At 37.6% G+C, this 8,108-nt stretch overlaps 1 pseudogene; it reads right to left on the reverse strand.

Moving 5' to 3' along the window:
* Positions 1 to 228: 228 nt before the first annotated feature.
* On the reverse strand, positions 229 to 1,761 carry LOC129475651 (trifunctional enzyme subunit beta, mitochondrial-like; annotated as a pseudogene).
* Between the last annotated feature and the right edge of the window lie 6,347 nt (positions 1,762 to 8,108).

Raw genomic sequence — 8,108 nt, forward strand, 5'->3', positions numbered from 1 at the left:
ATTATTTCCAAATCTCAGCTGACCTCTTTCCCAATTGCAAGCACTCATTTAATCTTTAGTGACAAGAGAGAACAAAAACAACCACCTACACATGTCTGTGTGAGATTCTGGTGGCTTAGAAATCCCTGAAAGAGCAGTAAACTGTGATTATTGAAAAGCTCAGAACACTGGCAAGGCTTAAGTGCAAAGCATTTAACAGAAGGCCACAAGAATCGTTTTCCTAACAAGAGCTAGGAATTATAAATGTCATTTAGGAATGCATTGAAATGCCATTGCCTAGTGTGAGTGTTGCACAGAGACCACTGGTCATTTCTTCTGGATCTATTATTTTGGGTAAGCTTCCACTATCATAGCATGGCCCTGCCCTCCAGCTGCACAGGCAGCCGCTGAGCCATACTGGCCTCCTTCCTTCCGTAATCTGTTGGTAGCTGCCACCACCAACCTGCAGCCAGGAGCTCCAAATGGGTGTCCCAGGGACATAGATCCACCCCAGTTATTGAACTTCTCCAAAGGAAGCAATCTAACCTTGGTTTTTCTACCCATGTAATTTTGTACAAACCAGTCAGAGTCCATGGCTTTAAAATTTGCTAAAATCTTACCTGAGAAAGCTTTGTGAAATTCAAAAGCATCAATATCACTCATGGTTAATCCTGCCTTTTCTAGAAATTTTGGAGTCGCATATGTTGGTCTGAGTAATAGTGGATCTTTTAGATTGTGAGACACGTACATAAAATCCCTCAAACACTCCTTCGGCTTATAACCCATGGCCAGAGCCTTTTCCCCCGCCATAATCAACATTGCAGATGCGCCATCAGTCAAGAAAGAAGAATTTGCAGCTGTCACTGTGCCGTGCGGCTTGATGAATGCAGTTTTAGTTTAGCCATCTGCTCCAGTGAGGAAGGCTGCATGCCATTATGTTTGGTAACTGTATCTTTTCCTGGTACTTTGAAGGGTACGACATCAGAAAGGAGTCCTTCATCCTGTGCCTTCTTGGCCAGACTGGGAGAGCGCAGTGCGTATTCATCCTGTTCCAGTCGAGAAACAGCCAATTGGTCTGCAGAGCGGCCCGTGGTCTCACTGGTGGAGAACTCAGAAACCGCAGGGAGCTCAGGTGCTAGGAAATTCAAATGGAATTTAGAGATTGAAGACAGTCACTGGCCCACAAATTTGGCCTTAGATCAAGCATCAGTTTTCTCTTTTTCCTTGACTGACGAATAGGGACATGGGACATCAACTCGACACCACCTGCCATGATCACATCGCACTGGCCAGAAGCAATCAAACCAACACCTGTGGTCATGGCTTGGTTGGCAGAGATACAAGCCATGGTGACAGTGTGAGCAGGAGTGTTGTCAGAGAAGGCAGCTCCAAGCGCAGCCTCTCTAGCCACATTGCTTGTTTTCACTTCCTGAATAACTGTGCCAAAGATGATATAATCAACTACTTCCTGGGGGACACTGGGCTGACGCAACAAACCCGTAAGTGTTGCTCTAGCCAAATCATGTGGTATCAGGTCTTTATATGAAGTGCCTGACAGCAAAAATGGAGTGCGAACACCATCCACCACCACAACATTCCTCATGTTGGGTTTGGCTAATGTCTTCTTCGTTTTGGTTTGGATGGCTGGGCAGCTCGCAGCTGGGAGGAATAGCTCAGAGGTCTTATGGAAAATCTGAGGGCCCATTTTGATGCAGTGAGAAGATTTTTAAAAGTGTAAGTCAAGACGGTAGTCATTCTGGAATCTTAGCTGATGTCCGCGCGGACTCCTACTCTGAGCAAGGCTCAGACCCCGTGATTTTACATTTGAAGTCTACATTTCAAAATTGGCCTAGTCATTTAGTTAGCAGTACTTATGTACATTTCTGTTTTGTTGAACTTATTAAGGTTACAGCATCTTCGCACTGAAAAAAATAATGCCTAAAACTTCAAAAAAAGAAGCATATGGACAGCCTCCTCTATGCATCCACAGTATATTAAAAGTTGATTTATGGGCACTTTGGAAATGTCGGTGTCTGTTTGAAACTTTCCAGCAAGGGTTGGAGTTGTTGCTCTACTGCAGATTTTTTCTTTATTTCTGTAACAGTCCTTCATTAACCCCCTTCCCCCATGATCATCTCAGCTTATTGTTCAGGAAGTTGCCCTGACGAACCTCTCTTGCACAAGACGGGTACTGCTTAGCTAAAACCCATGGGGCAACACCAACGGTATTACAGAGACATTCTGGCTAAACTAGAGACTTTCTCTGGGCACCAGAAATCTTTAGGAAAGAAGTAACTGGTAGGTACTGTCAGAGAAATGTTGGGTAATCCTATTGGGAAATCAAAACATCATTTCTTCATTGACCCTTTAATGAGGTCTGAATTCCTAAAGAAAAAAAAAAACAGTTGATGCTGTCACTGGTGAGTTTTACACACCCATATGTTTTACTCTTCCTCTTAGCAAAACCAAAACTACACTAGGCATAGAGATTTACTATCCTGAATCTCAATCTCTGTATGCAGTGTTCCTATCACACTGCAGTATTTCTATAGAACTAAAATGACAGAAGCACAAAGTGTCTACATTCTGAAGCTGGAGGGCATGAAACATTTATGCCACTGGCCATAGCTATGAGTGACTTTCTCAAGTCTTTTTTTAAGAGAAACAATTCTCAGAAAGTTATAACCCCACAGCTACTAGAAACAGAAATTCTGTATCACTAGACTGCTGGTATTTTTCCTATACTTTGCCCAAAGAGCAGCATGAAGACAGACTAAATGATCCATGTTGGAACTACCTGAGTCAATCCCTTCATCTGTGACTCCCAAACACTGAAAATATTGCCATAAATATGATACCTACAATTACTGTTCAGCATCATGCAAATACCCAGTTAGCCTGAAACTCAGAAATGTTTAAAAAAAAAAAAAATCATAAGATTGTAGGAGATTTTCCCCTCATGTTGTTTGAATTGCTAAGAAGTCTTATAGTGGACTTCTTACCTCAGCACATCCAGAGACTAACTATGGTCCATGGGCCAAATCCCGCTCACCACTTGTTTTTATAAATAAAGTTTTATCGGAAAACAGCCATACCCATTCATTTATGTATTGTGTGTGCCTGCTTTTTTGCTACAATGGCAGAGTTGAGTTACTGCAACAGAGTTTATATAACTCATAGAGCTGAAAATATTTACTATTTGACTCTTTCCAGAAAAAGTTGGCCAATTTCATAGCACTGTTAACAGTACTAAAATATAAAGCTGTTTTTCCCCTTTTCTTCTACACTTTCTCAACTTGTCATGTCTTTAAAAAATAAATTTCTTTTTGATGTCTTTCTAAGTAAGGAAAAATTAAAATATTTAGTCACTGGCATAGTTTTCCACTTTTATCTTTATATTGTGCAATGCCAATTTTGAACTCCAATATCTGAGCAGTTAACATGTATTCAGAATCACTGAAATTACACAAGCTGTTATTTTGTAGCACATGCATAAGTATCTACTGCATTCTTACCACAACACGGGAAGTGTGCTACACAAAATGAACTCAGCTCATTTTATTCCACTTCTTGATATGGACATACTCTAGCAACACTGTACCTTCATTTCACTGATGAATAAGGAAGTCATGCAATTAAGAGGAGCCACAGGTTGTCCTCTCATCCCATCCCTTCTATGGCATCATTTTCAGCATAAGTGGTTGCCCGACGTGTCAAGAAGAATAGGAGATACGATAGAGTTTTTGTTTGTTCTTGGATTTTTTTTTAGAATGTCATTGCCACTTTTCTATATTTGAAGCAAGTTCTAACTTGGACACAAAGCACGGCCTCTCTGGGCTGCAAGAGCACTCACTTTGTCGTAGAAGTAACAGCCTCCCTTTGTGCACGCTGCGAATCTCACCAAATTCCCCCTATTGCCCGTCCAGCAGAATTCTGTGCTCAAGGGGCTTCATGAGCGTTGTACACTATTGGGTAGCAAAGAACAGTGGCAGAACTGCATACGGTGCATATCTCCTCTGACCACGTGCATGCATGCCTCTTCGTCCATTGCACTCCAGGTACAAAACAAAAATGCAAAGATTAACTCTTTCAGAATTTCAAGACAGCAGTAGCAGACCTCTAAACCTAGCATGGGGCACTTCTGACCCCAGGACCCTTTGCAATTGCTTGGGGCCATATACCTGTGAAGGAGGCCCTGAGTTAGGGAATGGAAAAGTAAATGAATGCTACTCGATTTCTGTTTTCAACCAATGCTTTCCTTACTCATGAAAGGAGACAACTATACTGATGTCATGCTAAGTTTTCTAGCACTACTCTATTGTTAGAGAATACATTCTTAAGTTTTGCTTGATTTTGAATGTTATGTAAAAGAATCATACTGTTTGTAGTGTCTTCCTTGGGTTCTTTCCTTGAACATGATATTTTTCAGAGATTCACCCATATTGATTCATATTCATGAAGCCTAGGGATCTTCCTTGCAGTATAGTATTTCTGTGTAATTGATTTAACACAAATGATTATCCATTCTCTTTTTGATAAGCATATGTATGTTCTGAGTTTTTTTCAGGATTCTAAGCTCCTTTGAATTTCAGTTTTCTGAGAGTTCTGTGCGGGAAAATTTGTAATATTTTATTGATTTTTTGGCATCTATAGAAAAGTGAATATATTGAGATGATTGTTTGTATATTAATAGGGGCGAATTATATTTTGAAAATACTCAAGCACTAAGAAAACTATTGTACATTCCTGAAATGAACTTCAATTGGTCATGATGCATATTATATTTTCCAGCTCCTTCAAAAGAAGGTGTTAGAAACATGCCTATAGGTGTTTCATGGTCTAAGGAGTTCCTGAGTATATATGACATACGCATTCAAGTAGGATTCTTCACTCATTGTTCATTTTTAGAATAGACATTGTAAAGTGACAGCAAACTATTCTGAAAGCATGGTGAGAATTTATAATCCAAGCAGATATGAGAGAAGGTTCACATCGATCCACGCCTCAACGTTGCTCAGTGTTTCGGCCAGCGATATGGGTAAGAAATGCTGCCTCATCGTTAATGAAACTTATGTTTATTTTTTATGAATGAACTTTAAAGATTTCATATTTGTATAAGACCTAAATGATAATTTTTCTCTAAACCACCTGTTTAAAATATTCCCAATATTTATACTGTAGTATATGCATGTGTGATCGTGTGTATGTTATTGATATATTTGCTGGTAAAATATATTGAAAATATATTCTCCAAATTGGATGCCTCACCTGTCAGTCTACTTTAACATTGGATGGACAGGATTTTTAACTTTAATGTAGTTGAATAAATCAAACTTTACATTTTTGGTTATAGTTTTATATATATATATATATATATTTTTTTTTTTTAAGACAGAGTCTCACTCTGTGTCACAGGCTGCAGTTCAGTGGCCTGATCTTGGCTCACTGCAACCTCTACCTCCCAGGTTGAAGTGATTCTCCTGCCTCAGCCTCCTGAGTAGCTGGGATTATAGGCGCATGCCACCAGGCCTGGCTAATTTTTGCATTTTTAGTGGAGACGGGGTTTTGACATGTTGGCCAGGCTAGTCTCGAATTCCTGGCCTCAGGTGATCTGCCTGCCTCAGCCTCCCAAAGTGTTGGGATTATAGGTGTGAGCCATTGCACCTGGGCCAGTTTTTGATATACTTAATCATCCAGTGTTATAAAGATATTTTCAAACACTTTGAAATTTTTGATGTTTTTAATGCTCTTAAGTTTTAAAGTTCTAATATTTGGCTTCAAGCTCTAAGCAAACCTGTAATTTTTTAAATTTAATTATTTATTTAAAGTTTATCATTTGCACAAGGATGCTTTACCAAAAGGTTTACCTTTCTTCATTCATGAATGAATGAATAAATTATGTATCCATAAATATCTGTTTGGGTTCACTCTTTGTTTTTGGTGATAGGTAAACCTATCCTAGCATCAATATTTTGCTCTCCTAAGATTTAGTAATAAGGCATGAAATCTCATGGAACACATCTCCCACCTTCAGCATTTCCAGAAAAGTTTTCTTGGCATATGTCAGGCAATTGTCTGTCTATATAAATTTTTTAATTAGCTTATCGATTTCTACAAAACCTCCTTTTGGCAATTTTATTTAAATTTCATTGAATTAGTTGGTTAATTAGGAGAGAATTGACATCATTATTTATTGAGTCTAGTTATATTTTGTCAAGTAAATTTGTTTGTTGCCTTTATAAATTATATGCTAATCTACATTTTCTAAATGATATTACTATTGAAGGAAAGGAAATTGATTTTTAAATTTGATATTGTATCCAACAACACTATTAAATACTCATATTGATTTGACCAATTATCAGTATGTTTGTCTGGATTCTTTTCTATGTATTATCATATGATTGATAAATAATGACATTTTCCTCCTTTTCAATTCACAAAACTCTTATTTCTTTCCTTTTCTATCCAGTAAAATACAGAAGAGAGGCTCTGACAAAAGGCATTATTGTGTTTCCTGATCTTAAATGTAACAAACATTATTTGCTATAGGTTTTCTTAGTGGCCTGTCCCTTGTTAAGAAAGCACCTTTGAATTCCAGTTTTCTGAGAGTTCTGTGCATGAAAATTTGTAATATTTTATGGATTTGTTGGTACCTATTGATAAGTGAATCTATTGAGATGATGGTTTATATATTAATAAGGGTGAATTATATTTTAAAAAATATTCCAGCACTAAGAAAAATATTGTATGCTACTGAAATAAACTTCAAGTGGTCATGATGAATGAATATTGTATTTTATGCAATCGTTTTTTACACATGCGTATCTGTAATTTCACTTCTATGTTGATGAGCGAGACAGGCCTGGAGTAAATCAGTCCACTACATTCTTGTCAAGGGAACTTGAGTTTGACAGATTCATGCATCTCAACTCAGCATTGTATACTCTTAACAATGAACCCGTCATAGCTGGGACCAAAGTTAAAAATAATTGCTATCTAAGTATCAGTGTTAAAATAAATTATTTCCAACGTTTCCCCTCACTTTGAGTTTCTCTGATTCTTGATGTATTTTTTAATTAAATTGGAAACAAAATTATGATTTTTATCATTATTGAATTCATAATATATTTGGTAAAATAATTTCTTTTTAAGTAAAACATTTAGCAGTGCAGTTTGGTTCACGTTAATTATACTTTGAAGAACCCTTTTTATTACTTGCCTAGAGACAGAGTATGTGGGTAGGCAGTTGATCAATATTCTGCTAAACTTTACTTATGAGAGTTTCTATTGAAACAATTATGTATTGTTGCTTTTGTCATTAATTTAGTAATTATATTTTGAAAATTTAGTATGTGCTGTTTTAATTATTACACAGGCAATATCTATTTATCTATGGTCTATATCTATATTTATCTACCATGTATCTTTATCTATTATCCATCATCATGATCTATTATCTATCATCAATTTATCTACCTGTCATCTATTTGTATCTATCATCTATTCCTACGTATCATCTATCTTCCCCATTAACATACCTACCCATATCTATCTATGTACCTTATCTATCCACCTTTCTATCTTTTTGTATTACACAGAAGTGGTTTATCTTTTAGTGGTGGGGGACATTTTAGGCACAGAGTATAGACTCTATACGATCTTATTGAATTGAGTTGAATTAAAAGCATTTTTTCGCAGGATGTGGTGGCTCATGCCTGTAATCTCGGTACCTTGGGAGGCTGAGGCAAGAGGACTGCTTAAGGCCAGGCGTACAAGACCAGCCTGGACAATATAGTGATACATAATAATAATGATAATTAGTCAGGTATGGTGGTACACACCTGTGGTTCCAGCTACTTGGGAGGCTGCTGCAGAAGGATCACTTGAGCCTGGGAAATCGAGGCTGCAGTGAACTGCGATTGAGCCACTGCACTCAATGCCCATGCCACTCAATACCTCATGCCACTGCTACTTCACACAATACCCCGTGATTGAATGTTTATAAATAGGTTCCTAATAGTCGATATTGACCCACTTATGCATGTCAACCAGAAGACAAAAAAAAAGGTTGATACATTGCTCTATGAAACACCTTTATTTGGAGACCAAAATAGGCCTTTACAAGC

Source organism: Symphalangus syndactylus, chromosome X (assembly GCF_028878055.3).
Source record: "Symphalangus syndactylus isolate Jambi chromosome X, NHGRI_mSymSyn1-v2.1_pri, whole genome shotgun sequence".
NCBI classification, from domain to species: domain Eukaryota; kingdom Metazoa; phylum Chordata; class Mammalia; order Primates; family Hylobatidae; genus Symphalangus; species Symphalangus syndactylus.